Source organism: Zonotrichia leucophrys, chromosome 2 (assembly GCF_028769735.1).
Source record: "Zonotrichia leucophrys gambelii isolate GWCS_2022_RI chromosome 2, RI_Zleu_2.0, whole genome shotgun sequence".
Taxonomy (NCBI): Eukaryota; Metazoa; Chordata; class Aves; order Passeriformes; family Passerellidae; genus Zonotrichia; species Zonotrichia leucophrys.
This window is the reverse complement of record NC_088171.1, coordinates 25,303,834-25,326,934: the sequence shown is the minus strand read 5'-3', so window position 1 is coordinate 25,326,934 and position 23,101 is coordinate 25,303,834.

The window sequence follows — 23,101 nt, the reverse complement described above, 5'->3', positions numbered from 1 at the left end:
CTCATTAGAAGTATCTGAATAAATTCAGACAATGTCGCAGACAATTGATGCATTTTTTTCTTACTACTGTACTTTTGTGGGGAGTCAGAGGAAGAGCATAAAGGCACAATCTGACATTTATACTGGTTTTAATCTGGCGTAATTAATAATCTAAATTTAATTTCTTCAGAGTGTCACTAGTCAGAGAATAAAAATTATCTACCTCCTTAGACTCCCTTTACATCTACTGCTGTCTCTATTAGTAGATTAACACTGCAATTGACTAGTGCATGAATTCTACTCTAAAAACATAGCATGTAAGTCACAGCAAATGGGTAACATTTGATGATGAGCAGTACTGCCAGCAACCTGTATATTTACAGATGCATACACACAGTGGGTTCTAATAAAATCCACTGGGAAGGGTTTTTTTTCTGTCCCCCTTCTCCTTCCTGTCCTCTTCCATTTAAAAAACCAGCACCCTTTAAAAGAGCCTTGTCTGACTTTTGTTCCCCCTGTGCGCTAGGGAGCTGCTGTGAAACTATTTTGTGGTTTGCCTTGATGCAGTGCAGCTGTTGGAAGTACAGGCTCTTTCCAGCCCTCCAAATGCTCTTTATAGCTGCAGCCATTTCCCCCTCCTCCTTTCTCTTACTAAAGCTGCTTGCAACTCCTTGATTTCAGTATCCAGGCAAAGTTCATGCTGAGTATTCCCCCTATTATGAAATAGTGAGAATGGAGGGTGAAAATGAAAAGAGAGGAGGGAAAGAGAAGCTACTAAAAACCTATTGGTGTTATGAAAAATTATGAGATAGTCATCACTGACTGCAAAAATTTGTATTGAAGCCACTCTTTCATGCAGCCTTTCAGAAGAAAAGGGCTGTTAGTCTCAGAGGAAGTCTGAGCAGAAGCACTCAGCAGTATGCTGGGCTTACCTGAAAAGAAGGGGGCTTATAATAACACAGAGATGTTACCTGCTTTATTACAACACACTTTTGACAATAAAGCCTTTTGGTTTTTCGGCTTCTCTAACTCCCCCCAGTGCTGTACAGCCTTTCACAAGCAGTGAATTATTGTGTGAACTTGCAACATATGAACCTGGACCCTACAGCTGAAAGCTCAGAGAAGGGCACACCCTTTGGTCAGCATAATAACCATTTATCATTCAGCAAAATCCACATGACTCATAGTTTTTTTAAACACACACATTAAAGAACTAAATATATCTCTGACATATATACGAAAGACAGCAGGGATGGACTGGTTCAACCATAGTCTTTGTCTGTGGCATCTAGCAGCTCTCTCTTATTTGATCATGATGTCCAGTGAAACTCGTTTTAGCCTTCAGTGGCATTTGATTCAGAGTAATTGTTTTGTGTGCACCTCACTTCTTAAATGAAGATGTGAATTGTTGGAAATTATTTTGGAAAAATGCTTTAATGGGCTTCGCTTCCCCTGTTAATGGCATTGTATGGCAGATAATGCTGTTTCCTTTTGCCCTCTTATTAGTCTAGAGTAAATACGTGGTAACTCTCACCACACAGCTGAAAAACTAAGAGTGCTTTGAGTTTTAAAGAAAGGCATGGTCAGAAACACCTGTCTGGCCCATGAACCTAGTGGTACAGATGCTAAAAAGAAATAAGCCTAGAAAAGTTTGTTCTGATTCCTATCAGCAGAGTCTTTGAGTGCCTTGGCAGCCAATCCCTCAGAAAGACACTTGAAAGAATGAAGAAGGAGAAGGAGGGGGAAGAAGAAAGGAAGGAAGTACTTCTGTCAGAAAGCCTACCAATCCTGGGCAGCTTCCTTGAAATCCCTGCATCTGAGAAGCCCTGCTTTGGAGAGCTTGCTGCTGAGCCACGTTTACTTGTGTCCTAAGGAGGGGCCTGGAGAGCAGTGGCAGGATTTGCTCCAGCTAGTTAGCCATGTGGCACTGCTGCTCCTGCTGCAACAGGATTCCTTCACCATTACGCTTCTCCTCTTGGGCTCCCCAAGCTGTTCAGATCTCAGAATCTATGCTTAAAATTATGAGGTCTCAAAAAAAAAAAAAAAAAAAGGAAGAAAAGCCACATTCTGCGCTGCCCTCCATAGTTTGGACAGGAAATATTTGCAGTAGCCACAGGGCGCCCATTGAGCAAGCAGGGGACTGTTGCATTAAAGTGAGCCCAAAGCAGGGTCTGCCTCTCCCACAACGGGCTGCAAGGCTCTGATGCTGTGCCTGCAGCACCTGGAAAGCTCATGGCAGGCTCTGTGTGCCTGACCTGGGAAGCCAAGTTCCCCCAGGGCCCGGGTGGAGCTGGGTTCTGGGGAAGAGTCACAGTTCACAACATGATGAGTGGGGGTTTCCTACTCTGGCTAATAAGGCAAAAGTTGGAAAAAAGTTTGCCTGATTTTTGTTTTTCCTTCCCATGTGGTAGTAGGATTAATGCACTGAAGTCACATCCTGGATTTAACCTCTGGTGGCTGTCTCCTTGGGACTGAGCAGTTGACTTGTGCTTTTCTTTCCTGACACGGGGGCTGCTGCTGGATGTGCAGATTAGCCCAACTATTTCTGCCCATTCCTGGGCAGTGGTGATGCCTCAGAAGGGCCAGCTATATTTTATCATGTCAGACGTGCACTGAAGCAAGGTCATATTTTAATTCTATGAAAGACAAATTAAACACAAACAATTTATCTGTCAGAAATGTATTGTTTCTCTATATTCCATAGTTTGGTAAAAGCTTTTAAATCAACACATACAGAACTAGATGTGTCATAAACTATTTGTGTCATAAACACTGACAGAAGACAGTGTTTCATAAAATGGTAAAATACTTTTAGGTGAATGACACCTTCCTAAGTTTTTTTTTAAAGGGAGGAGTAAAACTCTTTTTTTTTCTCTGCAAATTCTTTTAACTGGCAAGACTGAATTAAAAAAACCTAAAAACCCAGTCAATTATTTCTCTGATTCTAGTAAATATTTAGAATTTATTTCATTAATGTCTCATGGTTATGAGTTCACTCTGAACTCAGCTGCTTCCACACACCTCTAAGATTCTGAGAAAACATAAAAATACACTACAGTCTTTACAGAATGAAAAATTAAAAATCCATAGTTATGGGACCAACATAGATCTAAAGTTTATTCACTTAAGTTAAAAAAAATTTAGAAGAGGATTTTTTGTGATTTTTCACCCCCATAGTGTCTTATTTGATATACAGATGATACTAGGAGCAATTAATGGAGCATGTTGCTACTTTCACCTGTAGGTGCCCATGTGTTCTGTCTGGTTAAATCGTATGGAGTTTACTGCTTTTAGTGAGATAGTCTTTACAGAATTTCTCTGTTATGAGGATGAGTGGAACAGTTTGAATAAAATGCTAAAAAAATGAATTATTTACTCTTTCTGTAACACCTATATATTTTCCTTTTTTACGTGATGCTTCCTTTTCTTCTGGCATCTGTATCCGTGTATTGGCAGTGTGAAGCATGGCAAGCTTAGTGGATTTTAAGGACAAACTACTTGAAGGATCTGGTGCTGTTCCTACTTATGGTACAGTTACATCTGTTGCATGGTCTGATCTGGTCTGACATCTCAACAATTGTCAAAAAATGTGATTCCATTCCCATGTGGTCCTGACTGTACAGTCCCTTATTTCCAGGTTGAGCTCTTGTCTAACTTTTGGTGAACAAGCTCTGTTCACTAAACCAGCTGAAAACCACTAGTTTTTATTTTTGTACTTGTTTTTGGGCAGTTTAGTAAGCTGATATTCCTCACATAGTCATCAGACAAGCATTGTGCTGCAAAAGTGCCCCTTTCAAGCTGTAAGTTCTCAGCTTCAACCAGCTCGCCATTTAAATGTTCTTTTAAATTTCATATCACTTAATTTGCATTTACAAAAATCAGACTAAAAATCATTACATTGTAGTCTGGGATTTCTTACTGGAATCCTTACTTAGGAAATTTCCACCTTCCTTTTACATGCAAAAAATCTTCCACTCAATGCATCACCTTCCTATCTCTTTGCTGCATCTTTTTTATTAAAATTAATCAAAGCTAACCTGTGCTAAGGTCTTTGCTTTTAAGAAAGATTATGTTATTAGGAACTTTTCCTTTCCATTTTTCTCCAAACACAGCTTCACTCCACCATTCTTTCTAGGACAATTGAAAATTTCTGACAATTGAAAATTTCTCTTGTTCGGTGTTCACTAGTTTTCAGTCTTTTTGAATTCTTCCTAGGAATACAGAAATGCAGTCACAAAAAAAGGAACAAAAATAAAAATGAAGATTCTATATGAAATAGAACTGACCTACAATGAAACCCATTAAGTGTTGGACTTAAAATGAAGCTTTCTGAAGAGTTTCCTAAGCAGGTTGCCATAGGTCTGATTTTTACTGTTTGCTTACTTGATGGTGAACATAAAAATGGAAACACTATTTTTCTAAATAGTTGCCAATCTTCTTTGACTAGTCATTTAGGTAACAAATATAAGAAGAGGAAGAATTGCCCTATGGTTAGAAACAGTGAAATGTGGGTCTTATTCCTGGATATGACTATGGATTTCTTGACTGGGTGAGCAGCTTCTGTGACCTACAGCTATTTCATTTGTGTTTCTGGCTGTAGCTTCTCCCAAAAGCTACACCTCTGCTTTGTTCACCTCTGCTTTGATGCTGCTGGGCTGAGTTGCAGGGTGCTTTTACTTCACTCAGTGCTGTCTGTCCCAAATCATAAAGGAAGGGCTTAGTTTCAGTTTAGGTGCAAGAGGATTTAGCCCCCTGGAGATGTGCTTTTTATCCCTTTTGCCCATAGACTCAGGCAAGGGACCTTGCTCCTTACACCTGCTAGTATAGGTGCCACTACAGACAGTTAGTAGGAAACATAGGACATCAGAATATGACCCAAATTTTGCCTTTCTTCCAGAAGTTAAATACCTCATTGTGCTTATTTAGGAGCTATGTGAAACTGGGATCTCCAGGACAAAACTGTATGATGACACCTTAGTGCATCCTTAGTATCATTTCATCATTCTTGCATTCAAAATGTAGGAAAAATTGCTGAATTTACAGAAGCACTGTTGTGAGATAAAATGCTGAAGCGATCTAAGACATGATTTTCTCCATTTTTCAGTTTATTCATGCTGCAGCATAAGAAGTAACCGACTTATATGGGAAAATGTTGCTTGTTCTGGTACAGGAAATTGTTTGGTAAGGATTTTTCTGCTTACTGAGTTATTTTTATGTGAAAGGCTTTTCACACATACAAACATATGATGAAGATATATGTATGGATCTGCAAACACACACACATACACATCACATGGCATTCCCAGCTTCTGTACTTATAAATACTTATAAATGATCCTCTTAAATGCAAAACTTACCAATCTGATAGGAACATGAACTGTTTTCTGAACTGAATAATGTTCAAGCTCTCTTTTTTTTTTTTTTTTTTTTTTTTTTTTTTTTTTTTTTTTGGCATTACAAAGAAGTTCACATACAGTTATAGAATTGAATCCTATGGCTAAGGTGGGGACCCTATTTTTCCTGTGTAGAAGAGTTGATTGGACACAGAGGAAGGGAAAGGGAAGAAAATTATAGAAATACAGGTCTCCGGCACCACATTTTTAGTGGATTTAGCTGCACTTCTCTCAGTGGAGCTGCATCCATTTACCCCAGTCAAGTCCCAGACCCAGACTCACTTCCAGTGCTGCTCTTTGAATTCATGCCAGAGGGAGGTACAATTTAAACCAGAAACAGATGTGGGTGACTGTAGCTGAGCTGCAGCATATATAAAGGCTCCATGTGCGTTAATTTTCCAGGCATTTGTAACAGGATTGCTGAAATAACTGTAAAATCTTGTAGCTAATGGACCTTGAATGGTGAGAAAGGCTTCTCCTTCGTTTGCTGCAAATTATCTTTCATTTTTGCTTTCCCTGCTCAGCTCTCGCTACGTTTATTTTGAATTGTTTTCAGCCTTTTCTGCTAAGGATCATGGGAGAGCAAAGCTAAGTGATTGCAAATGTTTCTGTGGTAATAATTTCCACTGGAGCAGCCAGCTGGATCATCCCTCATATACTGGCTGAAACTTCTGTCCTTTTTTCTCAAAAAAATAAAAATGTGCTGGGATAAATATTTTAATTTGTGCAAATACGGTCCAGAAAATGCAGGCTGCAGGTATATAGGACTGTATAAAGTGAGCATTCCTTGAAGCAGAGAAGCACCAGAGTAAGAATTCTTTTTCTGCTCACTGTGGTTTTGGAAGGCAGACCAAAAGAAAAATGAGAGGTTTCCAGAAAAAACAGAGTTGTGGGCCAAACTAAGCAAAATACTTAAAGTGAGCAAAGCTAAGTTCTGTCTGCTAACAGTTTGTAGCAAGGGAATGTATTTTCTTTACCAGCCTCCTACCCCAGGAACTTTGTCTTAACATCAAATAAAAAACACAATAGGAATAAACAGATTTCTGGTGATGCACTGCTTGGTAAAACCAGGCTATTCCAAAGCTGAAAGAGTGACTCTTTTCAGAATCCATTTGTGATGGAAGGTTTGCTCCTGTTTTTCACTTATGAATTAAGACTAGATCACTGTGCACAACTCTGTGACCATTCTATCAGATTTCCTGTGATTTGTTCCAAAGAAATAACATTTCTTTAATAAGAATGGGTTTAGTGGCATTTACTTCTTGAACCTCAGGAGCAAGCAGAATGTTTAGGAAGATTCAGAAGTCCTCACTATTTTTTCCCCCCTGTGATATTTGTTCAGTCTGAAATGAAGGTGAAGAGAGAGTCCAGTTTCCCCACTGCAAGAATTTCCATGGCTGCATTTCCTGCTGAGTCCTCACAGTGCACGGTGGCTTCTGCGGCTTTAACACTAAAATCTTCAGCAGCATAGCTGCCCACTTGCTCATTATTCCATTTCTCTTCACCATTGCAGAGCAGTTCTGCAGGGGCTGTCAAATGGGCTGAGCTTGCAATCGAGACATTCAGCCTCTGAAGTTACTGGCCAATCTTTTATATTGAAATTTGCTTCCTGAGCAGCACCAGCACTGTGCCCAGCTTGCCACGTATGTCCCATCTCTGTGTGGATCATAGGAATGTGAAGAAGTTATTTTGGCTCCCTGTGCTTGTGGAAGTGTAATGGTGTCACTGGTGGTTTGCAGACCGGTTTTGCATCAGAAAAGAGCATTCATCTCTCTATGTTTGCAGCATAAAAAAAGGAAATGCCTCCAAATTTCTGAAAAATTTCCTGAAGAATCTGCTGTTCTGCAGAGGTGACATATACAGTGTATGTTGTGGGAAGGGTGAGATAGTTTTGTATTCTGTTTCTTATTGGTCTGTTCAAAGCAATGTCTAATGAGACAGATCAGGTATGTTCCCCACAAAAATGTCCCAGTGCTCTTCCATAGTAGGAGTGCCTAATTCTTCAAAAGAATGAAAATAAAATCAGACAGTTGGTCATTGCAGATGAAGTAAGGAGAAGGTTGAAGAAGGCATTTGTCAGGACTCTGTGGCCACTAATATGCCTGAATGGTGACTAATCTCACCCTGGGGCCTCCACCCTGACCCATGTTTCCAGGAGCCCCTTTCAGCATAGCCGTGGGCCATAGGTCCTCACCTGAACTATGCTGTAGGTGTTCTCTCTTCAGCCCTGCTTCTGGCCCTGCCCCCTGGATGTATTTGGGCCTGTGCAGTGGGTAACTTGTGTCTGCAAGAACTTTTAACCCCCAATGCAGCCTTGTCTCTGACTGTCTGCTATTGCTTGTGACAGGAGTTCCTAGAAGGACCTGGACCTGATGCCATGTATGTTGGATTTCCAGCTCTTGATGAACCCCCTTGCCAGCACCTGACTGCTGTGTTGTAGTCATCCACTCCTACTCATAACACTTCTGTTATTAGACAAGCTTTAAAACATTTCTAATTTATATTTGATTGTGGAATAAAAAGAGCAAAACAAACTTGAGTGGCAGGTTTGCAAGTAGTTCCAGGAGAATTGTCATATTGTGATGTCTCAGAATATTTTACTTTAGTTAGCTAAGGAGGAAAAGAGGTATCTGCAAGTTAAAAAAAAAAAGTTCATAAGCTATTTAGGGAAAAGAAGGAATTCCTTTACTGAGGTACCACATCTCAGATGATGTCTAGAAATGAACACACACAAGCTTAAGCTTAACCCTCCCCATGATACCCTGCATGGTAAAGAAACCATCCTTTGAGTTCTGCTGAAATTCCATGTTGTGCAACTATATATTCATTAATTAAGCGTATATAGTCTTTTTCATCTTTTTATGGAACCTGTGTCTTCACATTGCACATACATCTCTTTTTTTTTTTTTTTTTGCTGTTCACTTCAGTTTCCTTCTGCAGTGAGGAGTACAGAAAGTTCTAAAGAAGCCAAGTACTTTAGAAGAATGTCATGACACCTATTTATCATCCTGCTAATTACTAGACTGTTTTGAAATAATTGGATAAAATCAGAAATGCAAGAATTTTTAAAATTCTTTTTGACTGTGAAACTGATATTTTTCTTAGCAGGAATTCTGCTTGGTCATCGGTTATTCTAAAATTGATATGAAAAATAAGTTAAAGAGAATTCTGTTTGAGTGAGTTCATTTCCATACCAACCTGAAGCTGACCAGTGAAGACATCAGTGTGTCTGGATGACAAGAGGAAGCACGCCTTCAAAATGTTGGTGTGCTACTAGGCTTGAAGTGAAGAGCTCTCAGGTGTGAAATTCAGAGAGGGTGGCAACATATCAACAATATCAACATATCAGCTGTGTCAGCTGAACCCTCCACAGCCTCCAGCAGCCCCACTTTCAGAGCAAAGCTAAAGATTCTGAACTGGGGAATCCTCTGCAGTGGTGAGGGTTCACTCCAGGCAAATCCCCATCCATACAGAAATAAAATTGTGTGATGCTTAGCAGTGCACTTGGCTCCTCAGTCCTAAGTGGCTTCACTTCATGGATTAATGGTACTGTAGAGCCTCCAGGTGAGAAAAGTCAGTATAAACCTGGGAACCCCTCCTGAATTTCAAGCCATAAAAGCAGCAGTCACATGTTAGAGCTGGAATTCATGCAGGGCCTTTCTCATTAACCTAGAAATTGTAGCCAACTGGATGCCACAGCCTGAGAGATGTGCTTCAATGTATAAACAAAACCCTATGGAAAGAATGCCCATGTTTCAGCCTGCTTACTTTAGCTTACTTTCTCAAAGTGTTTTTTTTTTAAAGAAAAAATTTCTTTATTTTTTTGCAAGTTCTCACAAATCTGTTATCTTCTCTGTCTTAGATAGAGAGAAAGAAAACATTTAAGCTGCACTTATTGTTGTTATTACTAGTTTGAAGTAGAGAGAGAAAGACCAAGCTGGAAGCTGTAGGAAAAAATTTTAGCCTGGCAATTTAGGGGTGAACTGTGATATCAGTGCTAGCCAGGTTCTGGGCTCCTTGGACAAACTGTGTCTGCAGGAAAGCAGAGCAAGTGCCACCACTCTGTCACGGCCCAGGGGCTCCAAGTCCTCTGGTCTCCAGGCTTGGGCTTGGGCTTTGGCAAAGCAGAGTAAGTCCCATTTCTGCAGCTCCAGCTACAATAATGACCCTGGCACCAGCAGGGCCATTAGCAGGAAGAGATAGAAAAAAATGGATGAAAAGACAGAAAAATGTTAATGTTTGAATTCATCATTACTGTTGAACTGAAAATATTTTTTTCTTTCAAAGAAAAGTGGTTTTATTTTGCCAGAAGGGCAGTAAAATAGTTTTGTTTGGATAATGTCTGGTTTACAACAGGAACAAAGGCATGAAAATTCTGTATATATGGTGTAGAAGCTTTAATTATAGCATTTAACAATATATGTGACATAATGAAAAAATTCAGTTGATGAATTGTATTAAAGCCACATACCATGAATTGAAGGGTAAGGAAAATCCAGGTAAAGAAGGCTACTTGGGAAGCCAGTACAGAATATTGTTCATATTAATTAGAGTGAATGGAAGTCTAGAAAATTGCATCTCACTTTTGTCAAGTAAACTAAGAAAGAAATGTTGCGAACACCTAAGGTACTGCCAGACCATGGTGTACACAAGGAACTGATATTCTTCATCCAATACGTTGGTGTTTAAAGCAAAGGCTTGCAAGGTGGGAGACTTAAACCCTTCCTGGTTTTTTATCTCTCAGAAGGAAACTCACCTTTCAGAAGAGAGGGTCTCTGTGCTCATGGTTTATTCCTTGAAGGTTGCTCAGACTAGAAGTTGCTAATCAGAGCCATAATTCAGAATGCAAATATCCACCCTTCATTTTCTTTCCCCACAGCAACAACACAAAGCCTTTACATATGCAAGTGCAGACAGGCTTACACTCCTGTTGGACAGGGAAAGAAAAGGACAGGGAGGATTCCCAGGCTGGGCAGAAACATCCTGTGCTACAACATCCTGAAACATCCAGAGGCTAGCAATCCCCCTCACTTCCACCAGCCCAACCAATTCCAAGTCTGGGGTTTTCTCCATCATCTTTGGACTCAAAGGCTGCACATATTTCTTCCACATGTCACTGCCCAGCAGGAGGAACCCCAGCCCCAGAGGACTGAAGAGATGGGGGGCTTGCCTTCAGCTGGTACTGGGACATGGCTTGGAGTCTAGTTTTTCTGATTCAGCACTGAGCATTCAAATGTCTGGGTACACCACTGCCCCAGTGAAGAAGCAATGTAATTTGGTTGAAAAAAGAAAGGCACATTCCAAAAGATCATCTCTGCACCTGAGGAACTTCCCAAATTTCATAAAACAGATGAGAAGGGTACATTAATGTTCCCCTTACCACAGGTTAAATATGTATTATACTGATTTCCATTACATTCATTGCAGGCACAGGTAAACACTGCATTTCTCTTTGTGTCATGCTGCAAGATGTTCTTCAGACCATCAGAAGCACTCATAATTGTTATGCTTAATGGAACATATAGCCTTAAGTACAGTTGATTTAATTTCAGGCAGTCAATTTTTATATAAACTGTGCAATAAGTTCAAAGCATGCAGATGAGTTAGTGTATTGGTTGAGTAGAAGTTCTGCTGAATTTAGAAATTCACAGTGATTTTGTATGGAAGTAGAAAGAAACAACTGAGTATAAACAGTTCCACTGAATTTCTGTGGAAAACTCTAACCTTGTCTTTGGAAGATCACTTCAGAGATAATGTGGCATTTTGATCTAGAGATCAGAATAGATTCTGTTGTGGAGTCAGAGGACTTTGTAGACTTCATTACACACCTGTAGTAAAGCTTCTGGGTTGAAATCCTGGGTCCTACTGAAGCCAGTTTTACCCTGCATACAGGTGAATATAGGCTATTCCAGTTTGACCCTGCTCAATTACTAGGGGCTGCACAGTGACTTCCCTTAGCATCAGCAGAAAGGAGGCCAAAAGGCCTTTTTGCTGAAGTTTTGGACCAATTTACTGACCTAAATTGAACCAGAAATGGAGCAAAACCCTGCTTCTTTGATCTCTGCTACTTATTTGGAATTATAAATGCATTTTGTCTTTCTTACTGTCTAAAAAGGTGGAAAGAAGTAAGAAGCTAGGATTTTCAATTTTTAATTTTTTTGTTATGTCCAAATGTTTTTTAAATCTCCAGTGGGGAAAATCAGGAAGTGTGAAGAAATACATTGTTAACAATGGGCTTTTATGAGTGCAGCACTAAAAATGGTGTGAGGCAATATTGCATTAGGGAATCAAAATTTCAGTTTCCTACAGAAAATTGCAGCTAGCCTAAAACAATCTGTCCAGGGCTGTGTTAAGTATCCAGAAACATTTCTGAAGAGAAAAGAATACCAGTTTGTTTGACTCTGAGTATTTCCCACACATTTTTAATTCTTTCAATCTTTTGAATTTGGGTGCTTGACTTACAACACTCTTTTAATTTATGTGTATACTATGTTTTATTTCTTTATTAAGGACAAAAATCTTATAATCTGGATAAACAGTTTCAGAAGGGGTGCACAGATGGTAGCTTGCCTGTGCTAAAAGTTATGTAAACAAACTTACCATCTTCTTTTCCGGTCTGAACTGTAGGTGTTTTTAAGCACCTACTTCAGGAGAGGCTGTGCTGAGGTTGCACAGATCTCACAGTATCACTAAGGCCAACGAAAATAGTTCAGGCTGAATGAACCAGTCATTGCCATGATGGGCTTTTTAAGCTGTCCACACAGAGCCTAACCACATCAGGGACCAGAAACCACCAGCACAGCCACCTGTGGAGGTCATTAAGGAGCCAGATGTTGTTCCAGAAAAAGAAACACTTCCTTTCCCCTGGGTCCTGCAGGTCTCTATCACAGGTGGGGTATTGATGTAATGGATTTGGATGGCTGCTGTCCTGCCTTGACACTGCAGGCACTTCATGCCTCTTTGATTTTCGCCATAAAATAGATATCAGTGCACTAAGTCCATATCAGCATTCAGCACAAACACATGAATGTGTATGTTGTAAATATATAATGCAGAGTGATTAAACATCACTTGGATTTGTGCACACATTTCATTCCACAAATCAAACATTTACCATATTTGTATGGTAAATAATGTGTAAATTATTCAGTCATATCCATTCTGGAAAATGGGAAATTTCCTCTGTTCCCCATGTGAGGGGATTATGTTTACATGATTCAAAAATGCACTTGGAATAGGCAAAAGAGATAACTGAACATCAGTTACCAACTGACAAAAGTCCATAATTTCATTTATTTTCTAGATGATCCAACACTCATCTGTGTAGTTGTATTTATGGTTTCCTTTAAAATTTTCAAAAATATTTGAAAAATGGTACTTGAATAAATTAATCTCTGCCTTTAAACATCTAAATCAACTTGTTTCTGTCTAGATAAAACATACTTTTTGGGGAAACATCTCTTGTTTCCTGCATTTTTCTCTTAATTCTGCTATTTGTTTCTCATTTTTGCTGCCAACATAAGCTCTTTATTGTCCCTAAGTCATTACATGGCCCTCTTTTTTTCTGCATGTTTCAACATCCCAGATCAATACTATTATCACAGTAGATGTGATAATAAATCTTAATAATCTGCTTATGATGCCAGCTCTGATAGTTCCAAGGATGGTTTTTACAGCAGACACTTCAGCAGGCTCGTCTGTCCTCAGAAACATCATGTCTGAGAGAGGCAGAGCCATGGCTCTGTGAACACACACTCTTATTTAAGATAAATGGTTAAATAGCTGTAAAAAAGTGCATTAATAATTTTTTAATAAATTAATAAATTTTCTTCAATTCATACTTTGCTACTTTTAAGGGCTAAGCAGATAAATGGGATGCTCATGGTTGTGCTGTTATCCCTACAGGGAGTGTGCTTACAGGTAGTCACTGTTTGGCCTTGCTAGTACACTCATGAATTTATTCTGGATCACTTCTTCATAGTTCATAGAATTGCAAATACAATTCAGTGTTTATAAATGAACACACTCTGTTAAAAATCTACCCAATGGGCCCAAACCCAGGTAAGGTGTCCCATACATGCGGCTCAAAGTCCCTCTCCCAACCTCTAGAACAAAAAGCCTTGAGTTTCCTGTATGCTGGCTACTCAGAATATGAGCACAATGGAACCAAAGCCAGCTAGGAATGACATTTATGTCTCCATGGCAGTCACAACATCATACAGACATTCCCAAATTAATTCTGGAGCCATAAGCCATTGGGACCTGGGCTCATTAGGGCAGGAGCAGCACTGGCTCTCTCCGTCTGTTGGGCTTTGACTCCCAAGGTGGGTCAGGTACATGGATGTGAAACTGCACTGCATGGTCTTGATATACCCTCAGTCTCTCTGTGCCTCAGTTCTTCCCTGATTCACAGAGAAGCAGACTGAGAGGCTTTTGGATATAGAGGTAGGAGGTTCTCAGTGTGCTAAATGGAATTAGGCATTTTGTTGTAAGCAGAGGTTTGAAGAGTGTGCCATCCCCCGCTGACTGAGATGTGAGGGGCAGAAGGGCAGATATTAGCAGGCATTTGGGCAGTTTTGTGCCCTGAATCACTTCTGTGGTGCCTTTCCGCTCTGCAGTGGCCGAGGAGCGCTGTGCTGGGCTGTGCTCCTGCTGATGTGGCACCAGGATTTCCAAGTTCGTCAAGTCAAAGGTATTCCTGCTACCTCCGCCTCCTTTTGTGCGCTGGAGCCCTACAGACGTGGCAGCTTCCCGAGCCCTTCCCAATTATATGGTATGCATGTTGTACGTCCCCTGTGACCATCGGGACAAGAAGGGAGTCAACAATTCCAAATTAAGAGCCACAGAGCAGAAAAAACCACAAACAAAAACAAAAAAAACCCACCCAAAAACTGAGAAGTGAGGAAGAAAAACAGACTTTCTCTTCTTATTTTTCTTTTCACAGAAAAGTTTTGTAGCGGTACAGCCTGATGCACTGAGACTGAGAATTGCTAGATCTCAGGAGCTGAGATTTTTTTTACTGCAGTTCCTCACTAACATTTAAAAAAATGCTGTTATGATTTGACTAAAGCTTGCAAGATCAAGACATTTGCAGGAGAAATTTTCAGCCTTTTTTGCCTGCTCTTTCTGAAAGGGGAGAAGCTGGGAGGCAAGATGACTCACTCCACGGGACTTTTAATTTTAAAGTGTGTAGAGCTGCTGCGAGTGAGGCCAGGCTGTGGAACACCCGGAGACTCGGAGGGTTTTATTACCCCTTTCCACGTCATCCTGCATTTCTCAAATCCCTGGAAGAAATATTCAAGCAGAGCAGGGGGGAAGGGAATCCTTTGCTTTTTGACCTGCAAGTTTTCTTGTTAAAGCAGTTGCATCTTTAACCCACAAGCAAAAATTTTGTCAACATTCCTTCCCATGGTATTTCTGCATCCTATGTGTTTGTTTGGAACACCAGAGAATTTAACATTTTCCTTCTCACCATGCAAAAGGACACTTTGCCCTCTCATTGCTGCCTCTGCTTTACTATTGTGGGTTAGAAGTTGCCCTATCACCTTTGAAACTTTCAATTTTTAAGTGCAAAGATATTTGGTTGTAAAAAACGATACTAGGGAGGTACCAGCATTTCAGAAAAATCACAAAGAAGTAACGTGAAGGGGGAGGACAGTTCTCAGTTCCATACCTTGAACAGATGCCGTTTGTCACTGAGCTCATGGAGTAAGTAACAAGCAATTTGCAGCTAAGCATAGGGGTGCTTGTGTTTCTGCTCGGAAAGCACATGGAGCCCGAGCTGCATTCTCCTCAGCAGCACTTGGAAAATCAGTTTTAATGAAAGGCAAATATCTAAACTTCCCTGCTCTCCCCCTTTATGCCTACAAAAGTTTCCCTGCTCCTTGCCACAACATAAACCTAGTACGCTGCATTATTTTTTTAACTTAATCAGAGCTGATTCGCGTATCTGCAACAAGAGTGAAAAAATAAACTGTAGAACACATGGAGGACAGAGGCAGGGCTTCAAACAGTCTGTGCACTGTGAGATAAAAAGAATCTTGCGGGGAATCTCTGCGAGGAGAGGCTGGCTTGTTTCACTTCATGACGTGTCAGGAAGATACAAATGACAGACCATATCCAGGCTGAGCACAAAGCCTGGGCAAAACCTAGAAATAGCCTTTGTTAAACTGCCCCCTGGATCTTGAGGAGGAGGTGCAAGATCATGTAAACTAAGGGGGAATCTAATATTTATGTGCCTTAAATTATTGAGATTTTAGAAAAATATGAGATCACCATTGAAAAATTAGAGAACAATATTGTAAAATAAATTTTTTAGCTACTTTTTAAAATTAAAAGAATGCTGAAGAGTTTTCTACTTTTTGAAAGTTTAGTAAATGTCATTTTACATGGCTTGAAAAGTTTTTATACTGCTTTTCATTTCTGATAGTTTTGGTGATCAACATTTTTACTGAAAACACCTTTTTTACTTAAAAAGAAAGGCTTTTAATTTTCTTTTTAAAAATTGCTCTTTTAAAAAAACTTTCAGTATATGTTATGATATATGGGGGAGGGGTTTAATAAACAATAATTCTTTTAATTTGTAAACAAAACTATTACTGAAATGCTTAAAAATACCTGGTATTACAGTAAAACTGAATAATCATCAGGGAGATTTTTTATTTGAAAAAGCATATTTTAAAAAATAAAGTCCACTTGAAAAATTTTGAAAAACTCTTTCCAGCAGTAGCAAGTACCACTTCACAGAGTCAGGTATGTTGATCAGGATCTCTGGAAGTCAGTTAATTCAATTTCCTGCTTGAACCAGCAGAGTTGCCAAAGCTGTATCAGGTCAGCTAAGAGTGAAAAGGTAACTCATATCCTGGGGCTGTTATTTTTTTATCTCTGGGATGAGATTTCTCATTAGGCCCTACCTAAAGCAAGGGCAAATGAATAGAGAGTGAAGATGTTAAGAAAAATTTTGCAAGAACATCTGCCAAAAATAAATCTGCATAAAATAAATGTCTCTCCCTCTATATCTAGGCCACATTACATCACTGCACTTAATTCTTACAGTTTTAGGGAGGGAGAACCTTATTAATGAGAAGTCATTGAAGGTAGAATTCATAAAGGATGAAGAAAAAGGAAGTTGGAGACAAGTTTTAGATATTAGGTTTGGATTGCAGTGGGACAGTCTTAGACAAAGTCATAAATAGGGTGTCCCAAAAATAGTCTTTCATTATAAATGTTTGATTCAGGGCATTTTTTAATGTCAAAAGGGGTCTATGTGGGTTCTGCTCTGCCTGAGATTCCCAGGGCATATTTCAAGAGCATGGGAAAACACTGAAGTGTGACACCACAGTGGGGGCAGGAGCTGAAAGCCATTATCGTCAGGGTTCAGAGTGATCTTGACAACTTGGACAAAGGGAGCAAACCCATGGAATTCAATTTAAAAAAACGCTAGCAAAATAAGTTTAGGAAGGAAAGCAAACAGATCCACAAATATACAATGAATAGCTAACTTGGGTGAGTGATAGCACCTCAGAGGAGGATCTGGAGGATGCAAAGGAGGTTACCACTCAACTGAGTGAGAGGCAATGGCACAGCCTCTTTGCAGGTTTGCCTGTGTCATTCAGAAGTATATGAATAAAAACATTGTGCGTAAGCAGTTAAGTAACAATTTCCACAATCATGTGGTCTCAGCTTTTTTCACACTTGAGATGTGTGGGGGACAAATTGTAGAGTCCAAGAGTGAGAGCAAGCAAAGGAGCAAGCAGTCATTTAACAAGGCAGAGAAGTTTAGAAAATTAATTTTGAGGAAATTAAGATTGAATGGACGTATAATCTGCGTTCTTTCATCATATCAAAAGTTGCTCACACTTCATTTGGGGCAGAGAAAGCAATTTTTCTTTCTTCAGAAGAAAAAAATCTTGGATAACCTATTAGAGAAAATCTTTCTGCTAATGGTAGGTACCTACAGCCACTCTTAAGGGAAATAATTTCCTTAGAAGTTTTAAAAGGATATCAAATATGAGTCAGCATTCATCTGGAAATATTTGCCTTTGATTAGAAGTAAAGAGTTAGATTAGCTGACTTTTTGATTTCTCAGCCCTACATTTCTGTTATATTTAATATAGTGAATTTCTTAAAATTTAAATGGGGTTGCTGTTAAAAGAGTTATTTCAAGGTCTACCCAAAGAGCCCAGAAATGCACAACCTTGGCAGGAGCTGGGAGCTTTTTATGACAATGGTAATGCTGGTGATCAAGGGCTGAAGAATGTGGCAAAGCAGAGTGAATCTTAGAATCTGTCCAAAACCATTTGATACCTATGCACTTCAAAGGGCACAGTATGGATTTTCTGATGTGAAACTTCTGATTTTGCCTCCAAACTGACTGAAACTATTCTGCCAAGTGTTGCTTTGGATGTGCACAAAATTCCTACATTCCCCTTTACATCTGGGCGATGCTGGCTATGACCACAGTGGTGAAATGAAAAAGGGGGTCTCCTTGGGGATTATAAATGGTCTTTATTGTCAGAATGGTCCCAGGGCTGCTTTTGGCCCATGGCAGCCCATAGTCTGCCAAACAGTTGTGGAGTACTGTGCCTCTTCCAGCTACCAGCCCCAAAATCATCCTTGTATGTAACACAGTGCTCAAAAAAGGTTTCCTGGCCCAGTACTGGTTCTGAACAACTCACCTCTGTGTGCAGAATCCTTCTGGGCATGTCTGGTGCTCCGGTATAGACACATTTTCTCTTCATTGTGAATCCAAAGGTGTAGCCTCATTTATATTTCTATAGGCAAAGAAAAATTTTTGCTTCACAGATGTTGAGACATTGTAAGAGATAGTAAAATAAAGGTTCAAAGTCTTATCATTTCTAAATATAATAAAGAGTATATTTGACTAAACTAGTCAATCATATTTGATTAAACCAGTTCCTCGGGAGGGATCTGTGCTTATCACCTAGATTTCTTTTAAAATCCAGATTGCTGCTAGCAGTTGCAGAGGGAGGCAATGTTCTTTTCTTCTGACCAATTAAAATTTGTAATGTTCTCTGTACCGTTTTAGATACTCTCATGTCAAAGAAATAAAAGTAATTTTAATGTTGCTTTTATTAGCAAATGCTTTATTTAATAAAGAACTGTCATAGATCTTCTCTGTCTAATATAAACTCATTAACTGATGAAAATGAAGGGATAAATCAAAATTGCTTTTGTTACCATTGATTTTGTTGTCCTGCTGAGAGTTATTGGTCTTTGACTTGCGCTTGGTTAGTGTGCTGAATACTGAAATAAGTTCTTTCTCAGTACCTCATAACAGACAGATCCCCCTATTCTACTACAAGTCTTAAAATTAAGCAAAAATTTGGTTCAAAAATTTCTTAGCTCAGTCTAATTCTAGCCAACATTTTGAAAACTTTCTAGAGAGAGCTTTCCCAAGTACTCCCCTTCTCCCAGCTTATCAGGAGCAACTGGTTTTACTTTTACATAAAATAATATTATGCAAGAGTTTATAATTGAGAAGGTTGATTCTCAAGAAGTGTTTGCTGCTTGGAGACCATCTAGTGTACTACTGCTTAAAGTATCTCTGAAACACAAAGCAATTAGCCTCAGGGTAATTATGTATCTCTAGGAATTGCCAATGTGAACTTCATGAAGGTGAACAAGGCCAAGTTAAGGTGCTGCTCCTGGACTGGGGCAGCCCCAGGTACCAACACAGGAATGAAGGAATGGAGAGCAGCCCTGCCCTGAGGGACCTGGGGGTGCTGTGGGTGAGAGGCTGGACATGACCCAGCCATGGGCACTCACAGCCCAGAGAGCCAAACGTGCCCTGGGCTGCACCCAGAGCAGCCTGGGCAGCAGGGCAGGGAGGTTTTGTGCCTCTGCTCTGCTCTGGGGACAGAGACCCCACCTGGAACTCTGCACCCAGCCCTGGGGTCTGGCACAGGAAGGACAGGGACCTGCTGGAGCAACTCCAGAGGAGGCCAACAAGATGGTCAGAGGGATGGAGCCCCTCTCCTATAAGGAAAGGCTGAGAGAGTTGGGATTGTTCATCCTGGACAAGAGAAGGCTCTGGAATGACCTTATTGTGGCCTTCCAGTACTTAAAGGAGGTTTGAAAGATGGAGACAGACTTTTCAGCAGAGACTGCAGTGACAGGAGAAGGGATAACTAACAGGTGTAAAGTAAAAGAGGGAATATTCAGATTAGATAGAAGGAAGAAACTTTTTATGATGGGAGTGAAGGGACACTGGAGCAGGTTGCCCAGAGGAGTGGTGGATTCCCCATCCCCGGGAACATTCAGGTTGGAGGGGCTCTGAGCAACCCAATTTAGATTGAAGGTGTCCCTGCTCATTGCAGAAACTCCATGGGGTTTTTGGTAGCCAATGAATTTCTGCTGGTGCAGAAGATGCAGCAGCTAAACTCCAGAATTCTTGAGGCAGTCCAGGACTCATAAAAGGAATCTTTGTCACAAGATGTAGTGATACCTCTTCTTCCCTTGTCATGGGTGGGAGGGCTGGAAGATACAGACACTATGGGGGGGACATTTTGATGTGATCAACAGCATTAGGGGAAGAAAGAATGTCTGAGTGGAGGAGTGGTGGAATTCTCTTAAAAGATACAGAATAATGCATCCTGAGTTTTATCCTCAGGGCTGGTGAGGTGCCCAAGGAGGAGGCAATGCTTTGCTGGCTTTCCAAGACAGAAGTTCTTAGCACTGATATGTTATTTTGTTCCAAAGGGAACAGACTACCTTACAAATACAACACTTGCATGGGCATTAAACCCACCACTGCAGAGGGGACTGCTGTTTTGCTCTCCAGCTTAGCAAATGCATCATGATATCCTGTGTATGTTTGAGGATATTTTAACCCTACTTTACAAAGTGATTTCCATCTCCAGATCATAGAAATTTTTCATACTGTGGCTAAGCACCATTGTCTTCATTTTACATGGGGGAAACTGAGGCATTAAGAGGCTAGATGATTTGCTTTAGATGGCTCAACAGGGCAGAGAGAGACTGCAGCATGAAAATTATTTTCTGGTGGGGAGATTTATGTTTGTAGAGTTAATGCTTTTTAGTTTATTCAGCTTCATGGTATTTACATAAATATGAGTAGATTCTATAAAATCTGCTTTCAACTCTTTCCCTACAGGGAGTATTTTCATTCATTTTATATCAGAAATTTTCCTGGAGGTTGAAGAGAGAAAGCAACAAGCATTTTAATTCTCCAGCTCATCACACATTTATATAACCAGAGTGAAATCTGTTTTCTGTTAAAAGAGAGGGGAGGGCAGAGTTTTTCCTTTTTCCTTTCTTCTTCTTCTTCTTTTTTTTTTTTTGTTAACAGACTCAAAAGTTGTCTGGAAACTGTGCCAAAACAATAGCCTAAAAGGAATGCATCTGGAAGTCATTAGGGAAGCTCGGAGTGGGCAGTGATTAAAGCAGGATGGAATTTCTACTTTTTTTTTCTCCTGTTACAGTTTCTAAGCCAATCAAACACAGCACAACTTTAGAGCCAATCAAATCCCAACACTTTTTAAGTCTTATGAATATGCAACCAAGAAAACTTTCCCCCCATTTTCCTCCTGAAGGCAATTCCAGTAAACCCTTCTGTAGTACCTCTGAACACAGTTCCCTGCACAGTTAGGGAGAGTTCAAATACCTTTACTTTTGCTTTGCCTCTTGTTCCATCATAGTTTTCACTGGAACATTAACTTCTTTCTTACGTTAAAAACAACAGCTAGAATATTATGCTGGCATTGTAAAATACAGGGCTATAATCTGGCATTAAACCCAAATCCCTGTAGAGAATTAGAAGAATCAATTTATGAATGAAGATCTATCTTCCATTGAACTTCTTCTGCTGACAGATCTGTTTACCTGTGGATAGCCATTTTCATCCTGCAGGCATCAGTGCAGTGGGCCAGTCTGTCACAGTCTCCTCCCAATTGCTTCTGCCAGTTTATGCCTTGAATGCAGTGATTACAGCCAGCTAAATCATGCCAGGGCCCTCCTTTCCTAACCAGCTGCAAACCCCTCATAGGACCTCCTTCTACTTAGCATATCTGGTGATGAAAAAACTAAAGACTTCATCCTTTACTGTTCTGCCTAAAGTCCCATTTTTTTCCCTTGCATCTTTAACTGTCTCAAGCAGGGAATCTAATGTACTGTAAAGTTAGAATCAGCTGCAGTCAAAAATATGAGAACCTGCTTTCCTCAACCAATTTTCAAGATAAGTGACATCATACAGAAACATCAATTGATTCCATTTCATCATCACAAACAGGGAGACAGTAGCTGAATTACTGGACACTATTACTGGCACCTGAAAAGACCATGAGGAAAAGAGCTCTTAGTTTGTATTTTTCTACTCAGTGGTTTTATGATGTTCAACTGATGGAGGGGCTATGCTGGTGAGCTTGTGGTGCTCCACTTCGTCTGTAAAAAGAGAGATAATATTGTTTTCAATGCTCATGAATCTAAAAGATGGAAGCCAGCAAAAAACTGGAATAGCCAATACATTTACTGGTATCAGTAGTGGCTGTGTTCTGCCACTGGAGTGTCCTATGGACTTGGCCAGACATTCAGCCCCTCATTCTACAAGTGTCTGTGGTCAGACAAGAATCTAGCAGATCACAGAGGCATTTTGGTGTCCTTCTTTAACACTTGGATGAGGCTTACACTAACAGAAGTGTTGCATGTGTGGATATATAAATATTACAGCTAAGAGAGTGCTACACCCCTAAGGCATGTGCTGCCAGAAATGATTGCAAAACATTAATAATGAACAAATAAATACAGGTCAAACTCTGCACTGAAATGTACCTGTTAGTCCACAGCATATTTTTATGCTTCTTATGGAGTAATTAATTTTCCTATACCTTACAACACTTTAAAAAACCATATACTAGAAAATAGGAAATCATATGGAGATGTCCATTCCTACCATTTCACCAGGCAGGAGCCCCAAGGGTGATGAAGAAGGACAGAAGGCAGTGGCCACCAGCCAAGGCACCAGCCTGTGCTTTGCCCTGTGCCTGCAGCAACACAGAGGTGGTGCCTGAGCATAGAAGATCATTATCCATTGGCTCCTCCTGCTTTTCACCCTGTGTCTCCTCAAGGAGCATGGGAAAATCATATATGGGGATTTGGCCTGGCATTTCTGTTAGAGAAACAAGTACTTTCAACCTCCTACTGCTTTAACACAAGTCAGTAAAATGTTGCTAATAGGAATTAACCTAGATATTCTTTTAGACTTGAGATCTCCATATGTAAATGAATAAACTTAGCCTAAGACTAGTGCTCTCCACTTTACAGTCCCCAGCTTCTTTTCATATTTGAACTTTGGAGCTGCTTATGTTTCATTTTCTTCTCTTAGTATTTTCTTTCTGTTTGGCAATTCTCAGTTTTATGCAGAAACACTGATGGTACCAAGGGGTCAGCTGTCAAACTATTGCTTCCTGCTGTGAGCAGCATTAAAAATTGACCATCTGGGGCTGAAAAGGTTTTGTTTGAAACCAGGTGCAGATGCAGCAGAAAAATAAACAGTATTTCCCAGTGCTTGTAATAGCACTGGGAAAAGGGTTTGTAAGAGCCTGTTTCTGTAACATTTCTCTTAATTTTCTAACAAAGCTCAAAAAGCAAGTGAAATAATCCAAATGGGAAGAGATGTGAGAGGTACAACAGGGGGAGAATCCTGAAAACATGGGGAAGAAAATTAACTCTGGCCACATGGGACCAACTCT